This window comes from Taudactylus pleione, unplaced genomic scaffold (assembly GCF_031769625.1).
Source record: "Taudactylus pleione unplaced genomic scaffold, aTauple2 ptg000085l, whole genome shotgun sequence".
NCBI classification, from domain to species: Eukaryota; Metazoa; Chordata; class Amphibia; order Anura; family Myobatrachidae; genus Taudactylus; species Taudactylus pleione.
The window spans coordinates 4,749,850-4,763,551 of NW_028284487.1; the positions used below are offsets into that span (position 1 = coordinate 4,749,850).

Here is a 13,702-nt window from a genome sequence, read left to right on the forward strand (position 1 = left end):
TGCAAAGCAATTTTTTTTCCACAGAAGCTCATCACAAAATCAACGTGCAGGTAGTTGTGGCCGAGTGGTTAAGGCGATGGACTCGCGCAGGTTCAAATCCTGCCAGCTATGTCTTGCTTTTCGAGCATGTCAAAAACAAAGATCCTACTTCCTTGACTCCTTTATTTTCTAGGAAACTTTACTAGCTATTATATTTCACATAGTTTGTCTATTAATATAGCAGCCACCTAATAGAAATTGCAACAGGTTTTAAATGACAATCATGAAATGGAAAGCAATTATTTTTCCACAGAAGCTCATCACAAAATCAACGTGCAGGTAGTTGTGGCCGAGTGGTTAAGGCGATGGACTTGCGCAGGTTCAAATCCTGCCAGCTACGTTTTGCTTTTCAAACTTATTTAAAAACACAATATGCATTTAAGATGTAGAAAAGCAAAATATGTTATGTTAAACAATGTAACTGTCTCATCCTAAATCACCTTCACTTGCATCCTATTTCACAATGGACTGCTTTTTGAAGCACGTGATCTCAGACAGTGAGGCTCTTCCTGCATTTTAGGAACATGTCATCAAACCATCTCCAAATTTTTTTTACTGTTTCATGATGTAATGGTTATTTATGTGTAGATCTGAGTTAAAATTTGTTTTGTTAATAACAACTAAACTTTTAATTAACAAATCAGCAGCACTAGGAAGAAATGTGCATATCAGATACTTTCAAATATCACAAAACTGTAGTGCTATCTGTGGAATTACAGTGAATGTATTGCAATTATTTCCATTGGCCACTTTTTAAGATACATAACAAAGTTTATTTGTTCATTCCAGAACATATTATCATCTTCATCATAATCAATTGCCACCAAGCTCAGGAAATCTATCCCATCTTTAATTTAATCTTAAATATATCTCTATAACACTGACATGAGCTGTTTCTTTTTAAAACATAAACAGTAATTGAAAAATTTAAATCAATATTTTTTGGAAACCATCATACTCACCATTGTATCCTAATCCTGATTTAATCCTAGTTTGCAGCCTTGATGTTATGTACTAATTATTTCACATATACATTTGCAGAATCCTATGATGTGCCTTTCACAATATCCATAGTGCAACTAAAGAATGCAAAATTTGATCTTGAGAGATCTGCAGAGATGAAATGAATGATAAGAGAAAATACAAGTTAATAAACAAATTTATGATTGTGCAGAGGCAGGTGTGCTAATTCTACATTAAATAAGCATGGGACCAATGAAATAAACAGAATGATAATAAATTATTTTGTACTCCAGGTAATGTCGGGTAGTTGTATAGAAGTAGTTGTGGCCGAGTGGTTAAGGCGATGGACTTGAAATACATTGGGGTTTCCCCGCGCAGGTTCAAATCCTGCCAGCTACGTCTTGCTTTTTGAGCATGTAAAAAACAAAGATCATACTTCCTTGACTCCTTTATTTTCTAGGAAACTATACTAGCTATTATATTTCACATAGTTTGTCTATTAATATAGCAGCCACCTAATAGAAATTGCAACAGGTTTTAAATGACAATCATAAAATGCAAAGCAATTATTTTTCCACAGAAGCTCATCACAAAATCAACGTGCAGGTAGTTGTGGCCGAGTGGTTAAGGCGATGGACTCGCGCAGGTTCAAATCCTGCCAGCTACGTCTTGCTTTTCTAGCATGTCAAAAACAAAGATCATACTTCCTTGACTCCTTTATTTTCTAGGAAACTATACTAGCTATTATATTTCACATAGTTTGTCTATTAATATAGCAGCCACCTAAAAGAAATTGCAACAGGTTTTAAATGACAATCATGAAATGGAAAGCAATTATTTTTCCACAGAAGCTCATCACAAAATCAACGTGCAGATAGTTGTGGCCGAGTGGTTAAGGCGATGGACTCGCGCAGGTTCAAATCCTGCCAGCTACGTTTTGCTTTCAAACTTATTTAAAAACACAATATGCATTTAAGATGTAGAAAAGCAAAATATGTTATGTTAAACAATGTAACTGTCTCATCCTAAATCACCTTCACTTGCATCCTATTTCACAATGGACTGCTTTTTGAAGCACGTGATCTCAGACAGTGAGGCTCTTCCTGCATTTTAGGAACATGTCATCAAACCATCTCCAAATTTTTTTTACTGTTTCATGATGTAATGGTTATTTATGTGTAGATCTGAGTTAAAATTTGTTTTGTTAATAACAACTAAACTTTTAATTAACAAATCAGCAGCACTAGGAAGAAATGTGCATATCAGATACTTTCAAATATCACAAAACTGTAGTGCTATCTGTGGAATTACAGTGAATGTATTGCAATTATTTCCATTGGCCACTTTTTAAGATACATAACAAAGTTTATTTGTTCATTCCAGAACATATTATCATCTTCATCATAATCAACAATTGCCACCAAGCTCAGGAAATCTATCCCATCTTAAAGTTAATCTTAAATATATCTCTATAACACTGACATGAGCTGTTTCTTTTTAAAACATAAACAGTAATTGAAAAATTTAAATCAATATTTTTTGGAAACCATAATACTCACCATTGTATCATAATCCTGATTTAATCCTAGTTTGCAGCCTTGATGTTATGAACTAATTATTTCACATATACATTTGCAGAATCCTATGATGTGCCTTTCACAATATCCATACTGCCACTAAAGAATGCAAAATTTGATCTTGAGAGATCTGCAGAGATGAAATGAATGATAAGAGAAAATGCAAGTTAATAAACAAATTTATGATTGTGCAGAGGCAGGTGTGCTAATTCTACATTAAATAAGCATGGGACCAATGAAATAAACAGAACGATAATAAATTATTTTGTACTCCAGGTAATGTCGGGTAGTTGTATAGAAGTAGTTGTGGCCGAGTGGTTAAGGCGATGGACTTGAAATCCATTGGGGTTTCCCCATGCAGGTTCAAATCCTGCCAGCTACGTCTTGCATTTTGAGCATGTAAAAAACAAAGATCATACTTCCTTGAATCCTTTATTTTCTAGGAAACTATACTAGCTATTATATTTCACATAGTTTGTCTATTAATATAGCAGCCACCTAATAGAAATTGCAACAGGTTTTAAATGACAATCATAAAATGCAAAGCAATTATTTTTCCACAGAAGCTCATCACAAAATCAACGTGCAGGTAGTTGTGGCCGAGTGGTTAAGGCGATGGACTCACGCAGGTTCAAATCCTGCCAGCTACGTCTTGCTTTTCGAGCATGTCAAAAACAAAGATCATACTTCCTTGACTCCTTTATTTTCTAGGAAACTATACTAGCTATTATATTTCACATAGTTTGTCTATTAATATAGCAGCCACCTAAAAGAAATTGCAACAGGTTTTAAATGACAATCATGAAATGGAAAGCAATTATTTTTCCACAGAAGCTCATCACAAAATCAACGTGCAGGTAGTTGTGGCCGAGTGGTTAAGGCGATGGACTCGCGCAGTTTCAAATCCTGCCAGCTACATTTTGCTTTTCAAACTTATTTAAAAACACAATATGCATTTAAGATGTAGAAAAGCAAAATATGTTATGTTAAACAATGTAACTGTCTCATCCTAAATCACCTTCACTTGCATCCTATTTCACAATGGACTGCTTTTTGAAGCACGTGATCTCAGACAGTGAGGCTCTTCCTGCATTTTAGGAACATGTCATCAAACCATCTCCAAATTTTTTTTACTGTTTCATGATGTAATGGTTATTTATGTGTAGATCTGAGTTAAAATTTGTTTTGTTAATAACAACTAAACTTTTAATTAACAAATCAGCAGCACTAGGAAGAAATGTGCATATCAGATACTTTCAAATATCACAAAACTGTAGTGCTATCTGTGGAATTACAGTGAATGTATTGCAATTATTTCCATCGGCCACTTTTTAAGATACATAACAAAGTTTATTTGTTCATTCCAGAACATATTATCATCTTCATCATAATCAACAATTGCCACCAAGCTCAGGAAATCTATCCCATCTTAAAGTTAATCTTAAATATATCTCTATAACACTGACATGAGCTGTTTCTTTTTAAAACATAAACAGTAATTGAAAAATTTAAATCAATATTTTTTGGAAACCATCATACTCACCATTGTATCCTAATCCTGATTTAATCCTAGTTTGCAGCCTTGATGTTATGAACTAATTATTTCACATATACATTTGCAGAATCCTATGATGTGCCTTTCACAATATCCATACTGCCACTAAAGAATGCAAAATTTGATCTTGAGAGATCTGCAGAGATGAAATGAATGATAAGAGAAAATGCATGTTAATAAACAAATTTATGATTGTGCAGAGGCAGGTGTGCTAATTCTACATTAAATAAGCATGGGACCAATGAAATAAACAGAACGATAATAAATTATTTTGTACTCCAGGTAATGTCGGGTAGTTGTATAGAAGTAGTTGTGGCCGAGTGGTTAAGGCGATGGACTTGAAATCCATTGGGGTTTCCCCGTGCAGGTTCAAATCCTGCCAGCTACGTCTTGCTTTTTGAGCATGTAAAAAACAAAGATCATACTTCCTTGAATCCTTTATTTTCTAGGAAACTATACTAGCTATTATATTTCACATAGTTTGTCTATTAATATAGCAGCCACCTAATAGAAATTGCAACAGGTTTTAAATGACAATCATAAAATGCAAAGCAATTATTTTTCCACAGAAGCTCATCACAAAATCAACGTGCAGGTAGTTGTGGCCGAGTGGTTAAGGCGATGGACTCGAGCAGGTTCAAATCCTGCCAGCTACGTCTTGCTTTTCGAGCATGTCAAAAACAAAGATCTTACTTCCTTGACTCCTTTATTTTCTAGGAAACTATACTAGCTATTATATTTCACATAGTTTGTCTATTAATATAGCAGCCACCTAATAGAAATTGCAACAGGTTTTAAATGACAATCATGAAATGGAAAGCAATTATTTTTCCACAGAAGCTCATCACAAAATCAACGTGCAGGTAGTTGTGGCCGAGTGGTTAAGGCGATGGAGTCGCGCAGGTTCAAATCCTGCCAGCTACGTTTTGCTTTTCAAACTTATTTAAAAACACAATATGCATTTAAGATGTAGAAAAGCAAAATATGTTATGTTAAACAATGTAACTGTCTCATCCTAAATCACCTTCACTTGCATCCTATTTCACAATGGACTACTTTTTGAAACACGTGATCTCAGACAGTGAGGCTCTTCCTGCATTTTAGGAACATGTCATCAAACCATCTCCAAATTTTTTTTACTGTTTCAGGATGTAATGGTTATTTATGTGTAGATCTGAGTTAAAATTAGTTTTGTTAATAACAACTAAACTTTTAATTAACAAATCAGCAGCACTAGGAAGAAATGTGCATATCAGATACTTTCAAATATCACAAAACTGTAGTGCTATCTGTGGAATTACAGTGAATGTATTGCAATTATTTCCATCGGCCACTTTTTAAGATACATAACAAAGTTTATTTGTTCATTCCAGAACATATTATCATCTTCATCATAATCAACAATTGCCACCAAGCTCAGGAAATCTTTCCCATCTTAAAGTTAATCTTAAATATATCTCTATAACACTGACATGAGCTGTTTCTTTTTAAAACATAAACAGTAATTGAAAAATTTAAATCAATATTTTTTGGAAACCATCATACTCACCATTGTATCCTAATCCTGATTTAATCCTAGTTTGCAGCCTTGATGTTATGAACTAATTATTTGACATATACATTTGCAGAAACCTATGATGTGCCTTTCACAATATCCATACTGCCACTAAAGAATGCAAAATTTGATCTTGAGAGATCTGCAGAGATGAAATGAATGATGAGAGAAAATGCATGTTAATAAACAAATTTATGATTGTGCAGTGGCAGGTGTGCTAATTCTACATTAAATAAGCATGGGACCAATGAAATAAACAGAACGATAATTAATTATTTTGTACTCCAGGTAATGTCGGGTAGTTGTATAGAAGTAGTTGTGGCCGAGTGGTTAAGGCGATGGACTTGAAATCCATTGTGGTTTCCCCGCGCAGGTTCAAATCCTGCCAGCTACGTCTTGCTTTTTGAGCATGTAAAAAACAAAGATCATACTTCCTTGACTCCTTTATTTTCTAGGAAACTATACTAGCTATTATATTTCACATAGTTTGTCTATTAATATAGCAGCCACCTAATAGAAATTGCAACAGGTTTTAAATGACAATCATAAAATGCAAAGCAATTATTTTTCCACAGAAGCTCATCACAAAATCAAAGTGCAGGTAGTTGTGGCCGAGTGGTTAAGGCGATGGACTCGCGCAGGTTCAAATCCTGCCAGCTACGTCTTGCTTTTCGAGCATGTCAAAAACAAAGATCATACTTCCTTGACTCCTTTATTTTCTAGGAAACTATACTAGCTATTATATTTCACATAGTTTGTCTATTAATATAGCAGCCACCTAAAAGAAATTGCAACAGGTTTTAAATGACAATCATGAAATGGAAAGGAATTATTTTTCCACAGAAGCTCATCACAAAATCAACGTGCAGGTAGTTGTGGCCGAGTGGTTAAGGCGATGGACTCGCGCAGGTTCAAATCCTGCCAGCTACGTTTTGCTTTTCAAACTTATTTAAAAATACAATATGCATTTAAGATGTAGAAAAGCAAAATATGTTATGTTAAACAATGTAACTGTCTCATCCTAAATCACCTTCACTTGCATCCTATTTCACAATGGACTGCTTTTTGAAGCACGTGATCTCAGACAGTGAGGCTCTTCCTGCATTTTAGGAACATGTCATCAAACCATCTCCAAATTTTTTTTACTGTTTCATGATGTAATGGTTATTTATGTGTAGATCTGAGTTAAAATTTGTTTTGTTAATAACAACTAAACTTTTAATTAACAAATCAGCAGCACTAGGAAGAAATGTGCATATCAGATACTTTCAAATATCACAAAACTGTAGTGCTATCTGTGGAATTACAGTGAATGTATTGCAATTATTTCCATCAGCCACTTTGTAAGATACATAACAAAGTTTATTTGTTCATTCCAGAACATATTATCATCTTCATCATAATCAACAATTGCCACCAAGCTCAGGAAATCTTTCCCATCTTAAAGTTAATCTTAAATATATCTCTATAACACTGACATGAGCTGTTTCTTTTTAAAACATAAACAGTAATTGAAAAATTTAAATCAATATTTTTTGGAAACCATCATACTCACCATTGTATCCTAATCCTGATTTAATCCTAGTTTGCAGCCTTGATGTTATGAATTAATTATTTCACATATACATTTGCAGAATCCTATGATGTGCCTTTCACAATATCCATACTGCCACTAAAGAATGCAAAATTTGATCTTGAGAGATCTGCAGAGATGAAATGAATGATGAGAGAAAATGCATGTTAATAAACAAATTTATGATTGTGCAGTGGCAGGTGTGCTAATTCTACATTAAATAAGCATGGGACCAATGAAATAAACAGAACAATAATAAATTATTTTGTACTCCAGGTAATATCTGGTAGTGGTATAGAAGTAGTTGTGGCCGAGTGGTTAAGGCGATGGACTCGAAATCCATTGGGGATTCCCCGCACAGGTTCAAATCCTGCCAGCTACGTTTTGCTTTTCAAACTTATTTAAAAACACAATATGGATTTAAGATGTAGAAAAGCAAAATATGTTATGTTGAACAATGTAACTGTCTCATCCTAAATCACCTTCACCTGCATCCTATTTCACAATGGACTGCTTTTTGAAGCACGTGATCTCAGACAGTGAGGCTCTTCCTGCATTTTAGGAACATGTCATTAAACCATCTCCAATTTTTTTTACTGTTTCATAATGTAATGGTTATTTATGTGTAGATCTGAGTTAAAATTAGTTTTGTTAATAACAACTAAACTTTTAATTAACAAATCAGCAGCACTAGGAAGAAATGTGCATATCAGATACTTTCAAATATCACAAAACTGTAGTGCTATCTGTGGAATTACAGTGAATGTATTGCAATTATTTCCATCGGCCACTTTTTAAGATACATAACAAAGTTTATTTGTTCATTCCAGAACATATTATCATCTTCATCATAATCAACAATTGCCACCAAGCTCAGGAAATCTTTCCCATCTTAAAGTTAATCTTAAATATATCTCTATAACACTGACATGAGCTGTTTCTTTTTAAAACATAAACAGTAATTGAAAAATTTAAATCAATATTTTTTGGAAACCATCATACTCACCATTGTATCCTAATCCTGATTTAATCCTAGTTTGCAGCCTTGATGTTATGAACTAATTATTTCACATATAAATTTGCAGAATCCTATGATGTGCCTTTCACAATATCGATACTGCCACTAAAGAATGCAAAATTTGATCTTGAGAGATCTGCAGAGATGAAATGAATGATGAGAGAAAATGCATGCTAATAAACAAATTTATGATTGTGCAGTGGCAGGTGTGCTAATTCTACATTAAATAAGCATGGGGCCAATGAAATAAACAGAACGATAATAAATTATTTTGTACTCCAGGTAATGTCGGGTAGTTGTATAGAAGTAGTTGTGACTGAGTGGTTAAGGCGATGGACTTGAAATCCATTGGGGTTTCCCCGCACAGGTTCAAATCCTGCCAGCTACGTCTTGCTTTTTGAGCATGTAAAAAACAAAGATCATACTTCCTTGACTCCTTTATTTTCTAGGAAACTATACTAGCTATTATATTTCACATAGTTTGTCTATTAATATAGCAGCCACCTAATAGAAATTGCAACAGGTTTTAAATGACAATCATGAAATGGAAAGCAATTATTTTTCCACAAAAGCTCATCACAAAATCAACGTGCAGGTAGTTGTGGCCGAGTGGTTAAGGCGATGGACTCGCGCAGGTTCAAATCCTGCCAGCTACGTTTTGCTTTTCAAACTTATTTAAAAACACAATATGCATTTAAGATGTAGAAAAGCAAAATATGTTATGTTAAACAATGTAACTGTCTCATCCTAAATCACCTTCACTTGCATCCTATTTCACAATGGACTGCTTTTTGAAGCACGTGATCTCAGACAGTGAGGCTCTTCCTGCATTTTAGGAACATGTCATCAAACCATCTCCAAATTTTTTTTACTGTTTCATGATGTAATGGTTATTTATGTGTAGATCTGAGTTAAAATTTGTTTTGTTAATAACAACTAAACTTTTAATTAACAAATCAGCAGCACTAGGAAGAAATGTGCATATCAGATACTTTCAAATATCACAAAACTGTAGTGCTATCTGTGGAATTACAGTGAATGTATTGCAATTATTTCCATCGGCCACTTTTTAAGATACATAACAAAGTTTATTTGTTCATTCCAGAACATATTATCATCTTCATCATAATCAACAATTGCCACCAAGCTCAGGAAATCTTTCCCATCTTAAAGTTAATCTTAAATATATCTCTATAACACTGACATGAGCTGTTTCTTTTTAAAACATAAACAGTAATTGAAAAATTTAAATCAATATTTTTTGGAAACCATCATACTCACCATTGTATCCTAATCCTGATTTAATCCTAGTTTGCAGCCTTGATGTTATGAACTAATTATTTCACATATAAATTTGCAGAATCCTATGATGTGCCTTTCACAATATCCATACTGCCACTAAAGAATGCAAAATTTGATCTTGAGAGATCTGCAGAGATGAAATGAATGATGAGAGAAAATGCATGCTAATAAACAAATTTATGATTGTGCAGTGGCAGGTGTGCTAATTCTACATTAAATAAGCATGGGGCCAATGAAATAAACAGAACGATAATAAATTATTTTGTACTCCAGGTAATGTCGGGTAGTTGTATAGAAGTAGTTGTGACTGAGTGGTTAAGGCGATGGACTTGAAATCCATTGGGGTTTCCCCGCACAGGTTCAAATCCTGCCAGCTACGTCTTGCTTTTTGAGCATGTAAAAAACAAAGATCATACTTCCTTGACTCCTTTATTTTCTAGGAAACTATACTAGCTATTATATTTCACATAGTTTGTCTATTAATATAGCAGCCACCTAATAGAAATTGCAACAGGTTTTAAATGACAATCATGAAATGGAAAGCAATTATTTTTCCACAAAAGCTCATCACAAAATCAACGTGCAGGTAGTTGTGGCCGAGTGGTTAAGGCGATGGACTCGCGCAGGTTCAAATCCTGCCAGCTACGTTTTGCTTTTCAAACTTATTTAAAAACACAATATGCATTTAAGATGTAGAAAAGCAAAATATGTTATGTTAAACAATGTAACTGTCTCATCCTAAATCACCTTCACTTGCATCCTATTTCACAATGGACTGCTTTTTGAAGCACATGATCTCAGACAGTGAGGCTCTTCCTGCATTTTAGGAACATGTCATCAAACCATCTCCAAAATTTTTTTACTGTTTCATGATGTAATGGTTATTTATGTGTAGATCTGAGTTAAAATTTGTTTTGTTAATAACAACTAAACTTTTAATTAACAAATCAGCAGCACTAGGAAGAAATGTGCATATCAGATACTTTCAAATATCACAAAACTGTAGTGCTATCTGTGGAATTACAGTGAATGTATTGCAATTATTTCCATCGGCCACTTTTTAAGATACATAACAAAGTTTATTTGTTCATTCCAGAACATATTATCATCTTCATCATAATCAACAATTGCCACCAAGCTCAGGAAATCTATCCCATCTTAAAGTTAATCTTAAATATATCTCTATAACACTGACATGAGCTGTTTCTTTTTAAAACATAAACAGTAATTGAAAAATTTAAATCAATATTTTTTGGAAACCATCATACTCACCATTGTATCCTAATCCTGATTTAATCCTAGTTTGCAGCCTTGATGTTATGAACTAATTATTTCACATATACATTTGCAGAATCCTATGATGTGCCTTTCACAATATCCATACTGCCACTAAAGAATGCAAAATTTGATCTTGAGAGATCTGCAGAGATGAAATGAATGATAAGAGAAAATGCAAGTTAATAAACAAATTTATGATTGTGCAGAGGCAGGTGTGCTAATTCTACATTAAATAAGCATGGGACCAATGAAATAAACAGAACGATAATAAATTATTTTGTACTCCAGGTAATGTCGGGTAGTTGTATAGAAGTAGTTGTGGACGAGTGGTTAAGGCGATGGACTTGAAATCCATTGGGGTTTCCCCGCGCAGGTTCCTGCCAGCTACGTCTTGCTTTTTGAGCATGTAAAAAACAAAGATCATACTTCCTTGACTCCTTTATTTTCTAGGAAACTATACTAGCTATTATATTTCACATAGTTTGTCTATTAATATAGCAGCCACCTAATAGAAATTGCAACAGGTTTTAAATGACAATCATAAAATGCAAAGCAATTATTTTTCCACAGAAGCTCATCACAAAATCAACGTGCAGGTAGTTGTGGCCGAGTGGTTAAGGCGATGGACTCGCGCAGGTTCAAATCCTGCCAGCTACGTTTTGCTTTTCAAACTTATTTAAAAACACAATATGCATTTAAGATGTAGAAAAGCAAAATATGTTATGTTAAACAATGTAACTGTCTCATCCTAAATCACCTTCACTTGCATCCTATTTCACAATGGACTGCTTTTTGAAGCACGTGATCTCAGACAGTGAGGCTCTTCCTGCATTTTAGGAACATGTCATCAAACCATCTCCAAATTTTTTTTACTGTTTCATGATGTAATGGTTATTTATGTGTAGATCTGAGTTAAAATTTGTTTTGTTAATAACAACTAAACTTTTAATTAACAAATCAGCAGCACTAGGAAGAAATGTGCATATCAGATACTTTCAAATATCACAAAACTGTAGTGCTATCTGTGGAATTACAGTGAATGTATTGCAATTATTTCCATCGGCCACTTTTTAAGATACATAACAAAGTTTATTTGTTCATTCCAGAACATATTATCATCTTCATCATAATCAACAATTGCCACCAAGCTCAGGAAATCTATCCCATCTTAAAGTTAATCTTAAATATATCTCTATAACACTGACATGAGCTGTTTCTTTTTAAAACATAAACAGTAATTGAAAAATTTAAATCAATATTTTTTGGAAACCATCATACTCACCATTGTATCCTAATCCTGATTTAATCCTAGTTTGCAGCCTTGATGTTATGAACTAATTATTTCACATATACATTTGCAGAATCCTATGATGTGCCTTTCACAATATCCATACTGCCACTAAAGAATGCAAAATTTGATCTTGAGAGATCTGCAGAGATGAAATGAATGATAAGAGAAAATGCAAGTTAATAAACAAATTTATGATTGTGCAGAGGCAGGTGTGCTAATTCTACATTAAATAAGCATGGGACCAATGAAATAAACAGAACGATAATAAATTATTTTGTACTCCAGGTAATGTCGGGTAGTTGTATAGAAGTAGTTGTGGCCGAGTGGTTAAGGCGATGGACTTGAAATCCATTGGGGTTTCCCCGCGCAGGTTCAAATCCTGCCAGCTATGTCTTGCTTTTTGAGCATGTAAAAAACAAAGATCATACTTCCTTGACTCCATTATTTTATAGGAAACAATACTAGCTATTATATTTCACATAGTTTGTCTATTAATATAGCAGCCACCTAATAGAAATTGCAACAGGTTTTAAATGACAATCATAAAATGCAAAGCAATTATTTTTCCACAGAAGCTCATCACAAAATCAACGTGCAGGTAGTTGTGGCCGAGTGGTTAAGGCGATGGACTCGCGCAGGTTCAAATCCTGCCAGCTACGTTTTGCTTTTCAAACTTATTTAAAAACACAATATGCATTTAAGATGTAGAAAAGCAAAATATGTTATGTTAAACAATGTAACTGTCTCATCCTAAATCACCTTCACTTGCATCCTATTTCACAATGGACTGCTTTTTGAAGCACGTGATCTGAGACAGTGAGGCTCTTCCTGCATTTTAGGAACATGTCATCAAACCATCTCCAAATTTTTTTTACTGTTTCATGATGTAATGGTTATTTATGTGTAGATCTGAGTTAAAATTTGTTTTGTTAATAACAACTAAACTTTTAATTAACAAATCAGCAGCACTAGGAAGAAATGTGCATATCAGATACTTTCAAATATCACAAAACTGTAGTGCTATCTGTGGAATTACAGTGAATGTATTGCAATTATTTCCATTGGCCACTTTTTAAGATACATAACAAAGTTTATTTGTTCATTCCAGAACATATTATCATCTTCATCATAATCAACAATTGCCACCAAGCTCAGGAAATCTATCCCATCTTAAAGTTAATCTTAAATATATCTCTATAACACTGACATGAGCTGTTTCTTTTTAAAACATAAACAGTAATTGAAAAATTTAAATCAATATTTTTTGGAAACCATCATACTCACCATTGTATCCTAATCCTGATTTAATCCTAGTTTGCAGCCTTGATGTTATGAACTAATTATTTCACATATACATTTGCAGAATCCTATGATGTGCCTTTCACAATATCCATACTGCCACTAAAGAATGCAAAATTTGATCTTGAGAGATCTGCAGAGATTAAATGAATGATAAGAGAAAATGCAAGTTAATAAACAAATTTATGATTGTGCAGAGGCAGGTGTGCTAATTCTACATTAAATAAGCATGGGACCAATGAAATAAACAGA

The 13,702-nt window shown here is 33.7% G+C and overlaps 8 non-coding genes across 8 annotated transcripts; all 8 read left to right on the forward strand.

Annotated features, from left to right (window-relative positions):
• Positions 1-1,319: 1,319 nt before the first annotated feature.
• Positions 1,320-1,401, forward strand: TRNAS-UGA (transfer RNA serine (anticodon UGA)). Its single transcript has one exon. It is a non-coding gene; the product is annotated as a tRNA-Ser (tRNA).
• Positions 1,402-2,879: 1,478 nt separating this feature from the next.
• Positions 2,880-2,961, forward strand: TRNAS-UGA (transfer RNA serine (anticodon UGA)). The gene has a single exon. It is a non-coding gene; the product is annotated as a tRNA-Ser (tRNA).
• Positions 2,962-4,440: 1,479 nt separating this feature from the next.
• On the forward strand, positions 4,441-4,522 carry TRNAS-UGA (transfer RNA serine (anticodon UGA)). The gene has a single exon. It is a non-coding gene; the product is annotated as a tRNA-Ser (tRNA).
• Positions 4,523-6,001: 1,479 nt separating this feature from the next.
• Positions 6,002-6,083, forward strand: TRNAS-UGA (transfer RNA serine (anticodon UGA)). The gene has a single exon. It is a non-coding gene; the product is annotated as a tRNA-Ser (tRNA).
• A 1,479-nt stretch (positions 6,084-7,562) lies between these two features.
• On the forward strand, positions 7,563-7,644 carry TRNAS-CGA (transfer RNA serine (anticodon CGA)). Its single transcript has one exon. It is a non-coding gene; the product is annotated as a tRNA-Ser (tRNA).
• A 942-nt stretch (positions 7,645-8,586) lies between these two features.
• TRNAS-UGA (transfer RNA serine (anticodon UGA)) lies at positions 8,587-8,668 on the forward strand. The gene has a single exon. It is a non-coding gene; the product is annotated as a tRNA-Ser (tRNA).
• Positions 8,669-9,879: 1,211 nt separating this feature from the next.
• Positions 9,880-9,961, forward strand: TRNAS-UGA (transfer RNA serine (anticodon UGA)). The gene has a single exon. It is a non-coding gene; the product is annotated as a tRNA-Ser (tRNA).
• A 2,499-nt stretch (positions 9,962-12,460) lies between these two features.
• Positions 12,461-12,542, forward strand: TRNAS-UGA (transfer RNA serine (anticodon UGA)). The gene has a single exon. It is a non-coding gene; the product is annotated as a tRNA-Ser (tRNA).
• Positions 12,543-13,702: the final 1,160 nt, after the last annotated feature.